A 14,811-nucleotide genomic window follows, 5' to 3' on the forward strand; every position below is an offset into this window, starting at 1 on the left:
GAGAAGACCAAACTATGGCAGAAACTATGAAGATGACTGGATGCCGAAGCTGTAAGTGTATGTTATCCTTCAGTGAGTTTCTGACAGAATTTACATATGCATGAAGGGTCATCTCATAATGTTCAGGAAAAAAAAAGTGTGAGAGACTGAAATGCAGCTAGAAATGAGGGTAGAATACAGAAATGTGTTTGAATATGACAGATAAGATGAAAGGAAAGAGCATGAACATAACTGTACTTGCAGATGGGTTGATTGGCAGATCCCCAGATGAAAAGGAGACCTCTAGAAATATATTAAAATGAAGACAAGTCAGAGGAAAATACCAGAATGTGAGGAAAATCTGTGGAAGGAGTTTGCTCTATGGAAAGAGTTTGTTCTGTGAAAGGAGTGATGAGGTGCAACCTCTAGAGACAGAATATTGAGCAGCAAGAAAGAAGAGATTGAATAAATGGTAACAGCAGGGGCTAGTGGCTGAAGAACAGAAGACAACAGATAAACAGAAAGGAAAAAGAAAGAAAGAAGGCCAAAGTTTCAAAGGAAACCAAGGCTGCTCTGAAAGACGACTTTTTTGGATAAGAAATATTAAGAGACTGGCCATCAAAGTGGATGGAAATGGAAAACAGTCTTGTGTGATGTCTGTCCAAGCATAATGCTGTGAGGGGCTGGCAGAGTGTGAAAGTCATTCTAAACAGGGTGGGGAAGAATCCTTTCACTGTCAGTTCACCATTTGACTGTAGGAATAAGAAACTACCTTGAGCAGCTCAAAGAGTTGTGCTGGATGGGAGAAGATGTTAAAAGAGCTTTGCTGGAATTCTTCTATTTTCTAGACCTAGAGGGCAAATATTTAGGAAGATAATGTGTATCATCAGACGGGTGAAAGCACCAGTGCAGAGATATTTGCCTGTTTAGTACCTGGCACAGCAGCCGTCCTGGCTTTTTGCTAACCTGACTGATAAGAGAATGGACAGCAGAGAGGAAGTAAATGCTATGAGGATAATAGCAAAGTGGGTAGTTAAAAATAGGAGTGCTTAATTTGGATAGTGAGATTTAACTGGAAACTGCCTCAATAATTCATAGGATCTGCACAATAAAGTGGAGGAAGTCCAACAGAGAGTCAGATGTGAAAAAACATTTTAAGAAAAGCAAAATGGAATAGCTGTTATCAGTAGAAAAGAGAGATGGAAGAACCTTAACTATTCAGGAACTGTTCTAGTACACTTTGTCACGTAATGTCCTTTAAAGAAGTAAGAGGAGGGAGTGGGAGTGAGTTGCAATGTGAATGGAAATTTTTTAGGGAAGACAATAAAGTACTTTGTGCTGTGAACATGCTGGAAATCAGAAACTGAATTCCGGTGTCTCATAATAATAAAAATCTCTGTTGTCTGTTGTCTCCGCAATGGATGTGGTCTTTCTAAGATATTTTTTTTTTACTTCACCAGGGAAGCATGAAGTGTAAATGTTAAAAATAATGGTAACACTCAAAAACAAAGTAGACTTCAGTAAGCGGTCATTGAGCTAGCAAAGGGGAATGTTACTTTAACTCTGGTTTTAGACAAAAGAGTGTTTTGCAAGGTAGTACATTATCCTCCTTTTTCCTTCATCGTCATTCCCTCTAGTTATTCTCACTATTCAGCTCCTTGTTGGCACAGGTCAGGACCTAGGACACAGGCAACATCTCATTGCGGGCAGCATTCTTTTTATCCTGGTTATGGAGGAAGCAGTACTTCTAAAAGGCATTTAAGTAGCATTTTAAGAGTCAGGAAGGCTTAATCCACATACTTTTGTAGAAAATTCATGTGACCAAGCAAGTATACAATAATATTTTATCAGTAATATGCTTCTCGACCTGATACCTGCAAGTTGGATTTTTGAAGCTGTTTGACAATTGTTTGACAATTTCGAAGCTGTTTGACAAATACATTTGGCACAAGGTGAAGTGGAAAATAGGTACTTTTGAAAGCACACCCAAAGTATTTTAGAAAATCTCTTATATTTTTAATTTTCATGTTCTCCAAAATGATTGTTTCAAAAATCTATTGATGATAAAGAAAGCAAAATAGACGCAGAAATCCCAAAACAACAAAAACACACTTTGAATATAAAAATGTGAATTAGTAGACGATGCTTTTTCCCCCCTTGTTCACACAAGGGCTGTCTACACCACTGTGCTTGACTGCCCTTTTATTCCTATGAAGGCAATACCATGAATAAATAAAACTGAAAGTGTGAAACAGCTTGGAGTTGAAATGTGCCCTTACCAGGGCATAGCAAAACTTTATTGAACCTCGATGCCTCTGAACAATGGCTCACTTCAACAGTGCCAGCAGATGGCACTCTTTATATTAAGTAGCTTTCATGGGAAAATTTAATTTGTTTCTTTTTTTATTTTGTTTTTTAAATATTGGGAGGTACTATCCCATGTAATGCTTCTTCCTGAAATGATAAATTGATCTATGCAAAACTTCAAATAACTGTATTTCTGATGGTGTGTATAAACTGAAATTTTCTAATACATGCCTTTCTCAATACCTGGGGGAAATTAAGAGATGAAATTCAGTATGTCTGGAGAGTTAGCACTCCTGAGTGTTGGAAAATTAAGGCATAGGAACAGGTTTCTGGGAATGTTTTGCAACTGCTCTGTGTTTCTAGTTGTTAGTCATTTCCAGGCTGGATGTTTGATGCTTAAAGATGGTTGGACAGTTAATTCTGGATGTTTGGAGTCTGGTGCTGGATGCCTTTTTCACTTTTAGCAGAGAAGATACCAGACCAGATAAAGGCACAGGTATCCTGGGTATGCTAGAACAGGGAAGACTGGGAAGGAAGGATGAGGACTTCAAATTACACCAATCTGATCCTTCAGGAGAAACTTGGGACTAAGGAAAGACAACCCTTTGTGAAGCCAGTGTGTGGTGGTGGGAAGGAGGTGCCTCATCCGTTGTGAGCTGAGAAAGCATTGTCTGGGCAGGGAAAGCACCAGAAGCAGAGCCCCACTCCACCTGCAAAGAGCTGCTTTTCCTCAGGTGCCTCCCCGCTCCCTGCGGAGCCGCCGCTTCCAGCACTGGTAGCCGCACCCACAGGCACTTGACAGGAGTGTATGTTTACAAAGGGATTTTAACAGTGAAGCTGGTGTGAATTCAATCTATGAACAGTAATATAAAATCCAGCGTTTTGTAAGTGAAGAGGAAGAAGAAAAGCAGGTTCCCATAACTGGTAAATACTTCTGTAGCTAATAATGTGCTAGGTTACTGATGGACACAAGCCACATAGCCCCTAGGGGAAAATAGAAAGCCTTCAATTTTTCCACCTACAGCAGATACTTCAGTTGAAGTGGAGCCTCTTTTTCAGAGAAAGTCAGTGGAAATAGCTTCTGCTGAGCTGGAAAGATACTCTTGATTACTTGCTGTGCTCTTAGATAATCAAGGACACAGTGGAAATACCACATAGCATGTGACTGGCTTTGATTTATACCAGGAAACCTCTCTCAACCTCAGAACGCACTGTAAACAGCTGCTTCACAAACTTCAGACAGAAAAACCTCTTCATTTTTTATCTCTTAGTTAATATATAGAAAAAAAAGTTTATTGGGCATTGCACAAATGCATAATTTCCGGTCCTTGCATAAAATTAGAAGATGAAACAAGGATGACTTCAAATAAATTTGTTTCTTGGGTGCAGCCTTTTCCGAGGTTTCAATTACTAACTCAAACCTGTTAAAAGTATTTGCCTCATTAATCACATTATGTGCTGTGTTATTTAGTACTCTGGCTATTTCTGTCCTCTAGCATGGAATTTTATATCTCTCTGCCCTCTAGAAACTCCTGATAGGGTTCAATCATTATGTGATTTTACCTCACATTATGGATGTTTGAAGCTGCTACCCCAACTTTCATATCCTTAACTTTCTTCAGCTTCCTAGTTCTGGCAGCTTTTAGCAACAACATCAAGCCTTGGTAAAAGTAATTTCTGGCTACCTCAGTATAATCTTTTTCTTAATAGAGATACCCAAGTTTTCAAAATAAAAGAATACTGTATCTAATTCCTCTTTTCTTCTAATTGTACTCACTCTTTTTTTTCCCTCTCTGACTTAATTTTCTTTTGATGACTCTGGAGTGACTCTGTTCTTGTCTGGTCTGCATTCACTGCTATGGGTGGCAAAAGGTGTAGCCCTAGAAAACTAAAACCTAAAACTGCTGTGTTCAGATGCTCCTTCTGCATCTCCCTTCTCATTACCTCTTGCTATGTATAGTGCTGCTTGTTTTCCTTCCTGTTTAACATCTTTGAATCCCCTTGATGCCTTTCATTACACAGATTTTGTTCAGGCACTTGGGACTTCTTAAATTGCGTATTAGAAACCTTCTAGCAACACTTCACTTATTGCCTTAAATCTAGCAAGAATGCTGTCACATCAAAATAAGCTATTTCACTTACACTTCTGCTTCTGCACAGTCACCTCCAAAACCTTGTATTGACACATTTCCTCTTTACCAAATAAGAACCTCCTCTGGCTTGCTGCTTGTTTCTTTTCTTTCATTTCTTTTGGCTGACCTCCCAGCAACTTTATCAAGAAATGAAGCCTTGCAACTAAGCATTTGACTTTTGCTTTTCATCTGTTGTTCATTCCAGTACTCCTTCCTGTGTCTCCATCCTCCATGGATGCGTTCACAGTCTGGAAGCCCAGGTGAGGTACTGCAAAGCTGTGCATTTGAGTAGTGCTAATATATGTGACCATGGCCCTTTAACTCACTGCAAATCTATGCTTCTTTCCTTGTTTACTCTTGTTTGAATGTGTTTACAACTTTTTTTGTAGAATTTCGAAATATACTGTAGTAGTCAGGTGAAAACTGAAGCAGTTAGGTATTCTATTTTGCTAGTACACAATAATGTGTGGAAAAGTCTTTGTGGGAAGAAAAAAGTATAATGAGAATTGCTGCGAGTCTCTACTTCTGTTACGATGTACTTTGGCAGGATTTTGTGGATAGCAGCAGCCCTGTGAGCAGTTCAGCGTGAATTTCAGCACCAAGTTCAAGGCAAGAGCAAGGGGGTGATGTGGTTACCAGTATAAGGCGTTGGTCATTTTTGGTGATCCATGATGTCTGGGTCCAGTCAAAGACCTGTCTAACCTCTCTTGGGCAGTGGAAAAATAAATGGAGCTCGTATTAAGGAGAAGAAAACATATAGTGATAATCCCTTTGACTTAACCTATGATTTTTTATGATTTACTGATTTAACTCATTTATGATCTATGTATCGCATCCAGAAAATCATGTGTTATAGCTGTTGGGTTTAATAAATTCATATTCCATTAACTTCCAGTATTTAGTTGTGCATTGTATTAAGAAAATACTCCGTTAGTTTCAGACTTTCAAAGTGATTTTTTTTTTTGCTATTCCTAGTGCTTTTGTCAGGAGTAAAAATCAACCATGGTTCCCTAGTTACCTTGTCAAGAACACTTATTATTTTACAGATCTTCATTACATCCTTCTTCAGGAGGTTATTTTGCAGGCCAAAAATCCTGGTCTTGTTTGTTTTTCCTTGTGTTATTCCACACCCTTTTTGTATTTTTTCCTCTTTCTACATTTTTTTTTTAAATTTACTGTTTGGAGTGTTTTGGGGTAAGGTCAGCTTGTGAAACAAGACAACTAGAGCCACATGAGTATTCAGGGTATGAACTATTAAAAAAATAATGGTAGCATAATGAATTTACTTTGGTTTACTGTTTTTCCTTCCTAATAATGTTTTTGGTTTTTTTGCCTGCTACAGAACAGTGAGGTGCTCTCTGCTCTCTTTGTGAGTGGTAGTAGATAACAGAGAGTCCAAAACTGTGCAAAGAACATTTTTTGTGTATGCCTTCCTTTTTCTTGTGTTGGCATTGCATCTGTAATGACATTCTGTCATGTGATCAGTCACTAAGCTGCATGTTCCCCTGACATGCTTTTTACAGTGTTGATTCTGACTATTGTAAACAACTTTCTGTCTCAGCAAACTTTGTCATCTTGGTATTTTCCTTCTTTTCAACATTTTTTTTGTGGTGTGCTGAAGGGCATAGATGCCAGCGTAGAGTCTCATGGCACACCCTTGTAACCTTCCTTTCACACTATTTTCTATCTTTGCATACCCCTGCATCTTCCCTTTTGTTCAATAACAGTTTTCTTTCTTTAGAAGGCAATGGTAAGGAAATCTGGGTGAGACCCCCAGAAATTCAAGTACATAGTATCATTTTGTTCCAGTTTACTCATATACTTGCTCACACCTTCAACAGATTCAAGCAGATCTTTAGGGCCTGAATTTCTCACTAAAGCTGCATCAAACCCCTCTCTAGTTTCATCAGCAGGTTTCATTGGATGTTTAAACAATTTGCCAATGCACCCTGCTTTCAGTTCTCTACCACATACATAAAAGTGAGGGTATTCCTCCAAATTTATTTAAGTTGTAGTCTATGTGTCACCAGTAGTAGTTCACATAATATCTGAGTTCCTTTAAGGCTCTTGTATGAATGTCATGTGATCCTGGTGCCTTTTACTCCTTTTACTGTCCTCTGTAAGGATCCTTGCTATAGATTTTTATGAAAAAAGTTTTATCTTTAGTTATCTTCCTCAAGTAAGTTGCTTCTCAGTGAACACCTTATCTAGCTGACATAAAACTAGTCCATCCATATCACAAGTGAGGTCTTAAACACACTGTATTTCTGCATTCTTTTCTGAAAAGTTTGTATTTTGTTAGCCAATTATTATTATCCCTGAATATGTAACTGCAAAATCCAAATCCACTTCGAAATCCAATATGAAATCCAAATTCACTTCCAGTTGTTAGAATTTTTCAATAGAAGATCCTTCAGCTAGCCTAGAACTCTAATTTCTGAAAAAAAAAGTTGTCTCATTTAAACTGGTGGCAGTTTATAGACCAATGGATGGTCTATGAGCAAGTCAAACAAGTCAAGTTTATGAACAGTAACACTGGTATGCAGCACATTTTTTTGCAATTGTCACACTCCTTGTGTTTATTTTCAATGATGGACAAAGTGGTACTGCCCCTTTATATGTCAAGGTTCTCTTTTCAGATCTGCCTGCATGAATGTCATACAGCATCATAGTTATAGGAAGAAATGATAGATTATGTTGTCATCTGTGCTCTATCCTCTCATTTGTATAATGACTCCTATTATCAGTGCAGGATTAGATGAGCAGAGTGAGGCACCACATAAACAAAGGGGAACATGGATAGCTGGACATCTTACTAGGGGGATGCAGATGTTACCAGCAGTTCAAATCCTAGGTGGGAGTGGATTAAGGATCAAGACTCTCTCACACATGTTGGGATATCCCTATCTTCCACATTGGTGTTAATGCCTCACTAATGTTTCCAGTCCAGCCAAATAATCAAAGCCAGTTGCTAGTCAAGGATTATATAGTCTGTACTTTGAGGCTGTTTCATGCCTTGTTCTGTTGCATTTGTCAGATGATGCCGAAGGAGCAAAAGGCCCTACCTTTGGGGGATCCCCTGTCAGAGGTGGAGCTAGTTACCTGGCTTTGATGGCTCTCTTCTCCCCTTGCCTAAGGCAGGGTGCAGGCGATGGTGCCATCTGTTGTCAGTCACTGGGAGGGATGGGATGCTGCTTGTGGGTTGGTTCACAGGCTTTTTGGGGTGGTTCCTTTGCTGCCGCACATGCAGCTGAACTTTGCCTGGCTACTGCTTGCTGTTGCTTAGAATTTCAGGAAGGCAACACCACAGGCACAGCTGTCCTCCACTTCACCCCATAGGATACTAACAGGTAATTTCAGTGATGGGGGAAATCAGGGAAGGGAGATATTTGGGGCCAAACTCTCAGTTTGGATTGGGCTGTTGCTGCTCCTGCACAGAAGCGCTACAGGGCCACTGTGGAGAGACTGCTGCCCACCCATATACTACACACCACTAATTTAAATTACTCTTGTATGCTCAGCAGTTAATGCCCCTTTACGCAGAGAGAAGGCAGTACATTATTACTTACTCATAGATCTGTACAGGAAAAATTCAGAGAGCTCTGCAGATCTTTATTTATATGCGATAATCTATATCATACACACTCGCAGATATGCAAATTGCAGCTTTGCAGCAGAAATTCACAGGAAAGCCTCAGGCTGATGTTAATTCCATCATTTAAATAAAGAATTTCCCATTGTTACAGAGGCCTTGGAGTGCTTCTGTGCTCTTTCTATTTACATAGCGATTTCCTCAGATGAACCAAATGTATAGGGATACAGTCTAGTGATACTCTTACCAGTTATATATTGAATTATTCATCATTACAGGAGATTCCAACCAATACTGATTAATCATTTCTCTTCTAAATAGCGTTTTTGTTATAAAGCTTCCACTAATTCTGTTCTCTTGCCATTATATATGATTTCCATCTGTTATCTGACTTGACTTTCAATGTGGTATTTAAAAAGTACCAGAACTGTCTAAAGACTATTCAGTGAAACAGACTTTGGAAAGATATACTGTCAAGGGCAGAGTATTGAACAAGGCAGTAGGAGAGAAAAGAAAAATCCAGACAACATAATGATTCAGTTACAGTGATTACATTTGTAGTAAGCATTACTATCCTGGAGAAATGGATGGATGGCCCACTTCTAGAATAAAAATAGACAGCCCTTATTCTGCATCCCCCACAACCTTCTTCCAATATCTCTCACGTTAAGGCATGTGATTTTTTTCATCTCCTAAAGAACAGGGAGAGAAGGAGGTACTGAGTTCCTTACATTTGTGCTTGGGGCTATCAATCCCAAATTAAGACAAAGATATATCTATACAGTCATGTGACCCAGGTCAGGGCTGAGTTCTGATGTCTAGGCCAGCTGGACAGGAATGCTGTCCATGCTGTTGTGTTCAAGGCAGACACTAGATAAAGGTGGACTGGTTATGTCCTCAAGGTGTATCAGTTCTCCTCATGGTCTGGCTCAGTACCTATCCCCCCCTATGCTCTTGCATCTACTCACCTGCAAATCTGTCTAGTGTGACCTGCTTCATACTTAGCATATGACCACATGGAGAGGCTTCAAGTTAGCAAACCGTGGGGGAAACATGTTGGCAGCCTTGTTTGAGACAACAGGCTCTCTTCTGAGTCCACCAGCTGCTTGCCATTTCTGCCATCCCTGACTCTGCTGCATGTGCTTGAGGAGGCCATGGCAGCAGTGCAATGCAAGTGTGCATAGATGTCACCATCCTGGGGGAGCATTCCTTCAGAATGTAAGAGGGATGCAGTGCCATATTATGCTGTGTGCCTGAGTCCTTGATTTTCCACCAGAATCAGGCCCTTTCCCCCAACTGAAACCAGTCTGTGTTGATTCAGTAGGTATCATGGATGATACTGTGTGCCCTAAGACTATCTGTAAGGCGTGCATCCCACTGCAAATTGTCCTCTCAACCCAACTGACTTTCCTCTTGGAAGGAAATGCTTGTCTTGTGCTCAGAACCTGGGCACAGAGTAAGAGTTATGCAGAGAGGATGACTGGGATCTGCAGGTGAACAGGGACTGAGCCACACTGACTGCCAAGGTTTAGGAAAGCACCAGACTAGGCTGTTTAGCCCTACCTTTAATTGTCACTTGCATCGAATTTCATAAAGTTTTAGATCCATGTGATTCTAATTTCAGTCTCTAGGCCCATTCTTTGGGAGAACTTACCACTTTGGATGATGCTAAGATTAAAGCTTTGTTCAAATGCTAGGGCAGCATTTTGCTGGGGTTCTGAGACACCTTGTTTTTCTGTTATAAGTCTGATTTCTGATATGCGTCTTAAAATTAATTTCTCGTACTTCTGTCTCAAACAGTCCTCTATGTTTGTGGATTTTTATTCCTGCCATACCTCCTATCTCTTTATTTAGTTCTGTGTAGGTGTAAAATACTGTTAAGTGCAAGTCGTAGACCCTGGATATAAATTAAAACATTCTGAAATAGGCAACATGCAGCTATCAAACCTGTTATTTTTCACCTAAGTTCTCTTTACATTCCCCCTTGAAGCTGGAAATTCTATTATTGCAAGGATATCTAAAATGAACCAGAAAAGTAGTAGCAGTACTTGATGAAAAATTTTTTCTTCTAAAATTGTAGAGAACAAATCAGTAGCATTAAAATTATTACTGACTGTAAGGAATAATAATGTAATGTAATATAATGAGAAGTTTTGGATTTTTTTTGTAAAGTTTATCTGATTTTTGGAAGCTTCATTTAAGATCACTCAGTTTGAAGACTCTTAAGTCAGATGCCTTTTCTGGAAAGGTGAGTATTGAAAGACACAAGAATATACAAAACTAAATTTAAATATGAATTTATTCAGGGACACGCAGTTTGTATGTGACCCTCAGTAGTGAATTAGAATTGCTGTTCTGCTTTATTATCTAGATTTAATTTAGTGCTGACAAGGAAAACATTTGGATTAAAATGTGTTCTCCCATTTTATGCTTTAAGAACATGATGCTAGTGTTTTTAACAACGGGGTTTCTAAAGATGGTTTATATAAGAGCTAATTTTTTGTTTCAGAATAGACATTCTCTTTTCTCAGAGGATTCATTTTATAGAGAAGATTTAGAACACATCACACATTCCTTTCTGATTTTGGTCAATAAAGTTATCATGTAATTATCATCAACCAGTATTTAATAATTAATTCCTACCTCTAGGGCTGTCTGTGGACAAAGTATGATATCTCATCTAAAAGCAGTGGCTGAATTTGTCAGTGAGGTGTGGGGGCAGATAATCAGTGTCATCATGAATAATAGAGCTTTCATAATTTTAACTGCATTTAGAAACCATTTCTATACTTGTAACATGGCCAGAGTGCCTTCAGCTCAGGATTTCATCATACTTTTTGCATAGTCTCTAAAATTCTGAGTAAAAATCTAGCTTTACGCAGCATCTGTAAAACAGAAATAACACAGCTGTGGGCAGCTTAAACAGAACTGGCCCTGTATACTAAGGACAAATGAGACCAGCAGTTTCTGGATTTGCAATCGTCTGAGGGGGGAACTTGGGTGCAAGTGATTGCACATCAGCTGAGACGTCCTGCAATGGTGAGAGCAGTCCTACTGCTATTCAGTCAGAAAATCCCACATATCAGCACAGTGTGCAGCAACTGCACAGCAGAGGAGGCTAAAAGCATTTTCAAATTTCTCCTTCTGTGTGGACATATTCAGCAGTGAGTCTAACCTACTCTTTTGCCCATAGCTGCACACTTTGGTATTGGGGTAGACTTCCTTCAGGAAGCTGGCAAGGATGCAGGGAGTGGCGTGTGAAGTTAATGCTGTTTTAGTGCCACTGTCACACTCCTTGCTGTCACAGGCACCTCCAGGGAGCAGAGCTTGGTTCTAGCTTTACTGCTTTCCCACAGCTTACTGCAAGGGGGTTTTTAGTTAAAGTGCACTGAATGGAAGTGCACTGCACATGGAAACATGGCCTCCATTGGACCGATACGGCCAAAATTGCCTGCATTTTATTTTATAACATTTGGCTCTTGTATAACTGAAGATTTATCTAGATTATCAGGCTGTTCAAAGGCATGGCAAAAGAATGTGGGGCTGTCAATAAAGGTTGCTGAGTGTCTCTGGAAATATTCAAAATGTGCCTGGATGTGAATCCTGTGCAACCTGCTCTAGGTGAACCTGCTTTAGCAGAGGGCTGGGATGAGATCATCTCTAGAAGTCCCTTCCAGCTCTGACTGTGATGCTGTGATATGGCTGGTCATCATCCTTATGCAGAATGATGACGGCTCAGTAGACTTCACTAACCCTCCTATCCAAGGTCAGGTGTATCTGTCTCAGAGGTCTGTCCTGTGTGATTCATTTGTCCACTTAAATTAACCTTTCACCCCAACAGTGCAGGAGTTTTGGACCTTGTTATAAAGCAGTTGTGGTCCTCAACTATTTGAAATGACCATGTGATTCAGGGTATAGAGAGCATTTGGTGTTCCTTGTGGCATGAGCTGGAATTCTGACTTTTTAGAAGACAGTGTATTCTGAAGAAAGAAGAAATGGATCTATTCCCTTTGTCAGACTCTGAGATGTGAACAAAATGGGTGTTGCAAAATCAATAGGGTAGCTACTGATGTAGTCAAGATGCCACCATTTCAACAGTTGTAGGGTTGACGTGAGGGCCATGTGAATACTGTCAGGTGAGTGTAGGTCCACAGGACATGGAGAAATACAGTACTGAGGACTGTACAGGAGCAAAGCACCTTTAGAGACACAGAGCAGACCTCAGCCAGTCCATATTTCTGACAGACTGTCCAAGTTGATTTGCATCAAAAGAAGAATGACAATTTTCAGATTGCTGTAGCTGTGGAAGATCTTATACTGGTGCTGGAGGGAAGGTATAAACCCTCAAAGCAGAGGGTCTGGAATTCTAAAGCTCCAACTCCATTGCCAGTCGACCAGTGCCTCTGGGACAAAGCAGTTCCTTCAGTGGGTTTAACCTCCCTCACTCAAAACCTCTTTGTGGTGGTAGAGACCCTGGCTTGGAATATGGTCATGCCTCAAGCCACCAAGAGAGGGTGAAAGTGTCTGTAACAGTCCTGATGAGCATCTGCTCAGTTTCCTGTCAGTCCAGGGCAATTCATAGACCAGTGCACACCATGTGTCCAAGCTCGCTCCATAACAAAGGCAAGGATCAGCGTATCTGTCAAGAATGCATGCTCCTTATTTCCATGTGTGGCAGAATTGATCTTTATGGGAAAGAAAGATTTGTAAGCCTGGTCTGTGTTTGATCTCTCTTTTGCCAACAGTGATTACTTCCAACACATATAAGTGAAAACATTTTAAAGTTTCATTGTTTAGATATTCTTAAAAATGGAAACAATATGAAACACAATGATCATTAATATGCACTTCCAAACAGAATCTACACCTTCCTTTCTACCTGAAGAATGCCTGGCAGATTCTAATTACAGTCACAAACTTAGTGAGAACCACAGCAGTAACAATAGCAATATTAAAAGGAGGGAAATTGGGGAATGACAGAAAATACTAATAACTTGCTAGTTTCTCCACTTACCTGTGATTTGTATTTGTATTTTGATTCCTTATATCTCTTAGATTGAAATAATGATTTTTCAGTGATCACATTCATACTTAGTTTTCCTTTAAGAATATTTAATAATGTATATTATTGTCCTAATTGAAAATGATAGCCACTTTGAGGATGTGAGGGTGCAATTTTCCAAACCTCTTAATTCATGATTACATATTACAGCAGTGGAAACTTCAGACATTTAAATATTGGTGTATTTATCTCCATATTGATTAAAGGGAGGTCCATCGATAGCTCTTTGTAAAAGAAAAAAATACTCTTGAAGAATTATTTTTCAACAAGTTCTAGGTAAAGAGGAGAAGGAATTAAAAATAACCTTTGGAACTTTTCTTGCCCTTGTTTGAAATAAATTCTGTAACCTGTGGAAGAACATAAACTTCAAAACACATACCCTTGCTTCAAACTCTTTTTTTGTGCAGCTTAGGGAGATATCCTAATATGAAACATACATTTTTTTCTGGACTGCTCTTCAGTCCAGTATGACCATCTGTGAGTAGTATGGCTTTAGCTGCCTTTAAAATTATCCTCTAAAGTAAAGAGAAATACTTCTGAATTGGCGCCAGACTCTTAGGGAAAACAGAGACAGGCCATGATACCCACTAAGTATTTAAAAACAGACAATAATTTAACAGAAACCAAAGAAAGTCTCTAAGCTATTAGTTAAATTTTAATCTATACCACATTTTATAAATACATGGGATCTAAGGGCTAGAAAAAAACATTAGATCATATAGATTTATTTCCTGAGCTCAGTGATTTATGTTTGACGAAAGCATATCTTCCAGGCAGACTTCCAGACCATGCTTTGGGTATATTAAGTTGTGGAGAATCCACCACTTCCCTTGGTAGCTAGTGTCGCTGTAAAAGCATAACTTAATACTAAATATGAGTTTATCTGTCTTCTTTAGCTTATGGCTGTTGATTCTTTTTATGCTTTCTTTAGTAGATGAGAAGCCACTTCAGTGCACAGTACTTATACAACTATAATTAAGCCACCTTGATCTTTTATTTTTTCGTCTTTCTTCTGATAAGCCAAACCGCTTGATTTCCTTTAATGTTTTACCACATGGCAGTTTACACAGCATATGGATCATTTCTATTGTTACTTTCTGTAACCTCACAGTATCTTCAACATCCTTCCAAAAGGAGGGACATGACAATTTGCAATGATTCAGCACTGCTTTAGTGCAGCTCTTCAGAGAAGTGAAAGAGTCTCCTGGCTCCTTTAGGTGTCCCCTGCTTGGGCATACATGCATCCCCGCCACCCCTCTCCCTGTTTATATGCTGTTTGCCATTACACTTCACTGGTAGTTCATGTTTGGTTGCTTCTCAATCCAAATCCCAACATGTTTCTTGGAGTTGTTCCTCAGTAGAATATGATGTCTCCTTCTGGAGGTTTAACTTCCATGACTTATGCCTAACAACAGTACATATAGCTTTGATTGCGCTGCTGTGAAGGAAACTTGGGTTGAGAAACCAAGTGGTTATTGATAGAATTCTGAAGGATTGGAAATGAAATGATGATTCTTGAAGATTATCATAGAAAAACACTCATGTAAAAGCTGTTCTTCATTGAAACTACCTCTTGAGAGCTATTACTTGTGCTGTGACCTTTGTAATATGTTTTTATCTGGTATGATGTGTAACGTAATGACAATGATAATTATTTTGTGTCTGTGTTGCTTTGTAACTTTAAAACAGCTTTCTCTGTTTTGTTGTTTTGTTTTTTGTTTTTTTTTTTTTAAGATGAT

Source organism: Corvus kubaryi, unplaced genomic scaffold, assembly GCF_017639235.1.
Source record: "Corvus kubaryi isolate FWS band 111438036 unplaced genomic scaffold, C.kubaryi_AGA036_p1.0 68, whole genome shotgun sequence".
NCBI classification, from domain to species: Eukaryota; Metazoa; Chordata; class Aves; order Passeriformes; family Corvidae; genus Corvus; species Corvus kubaryi.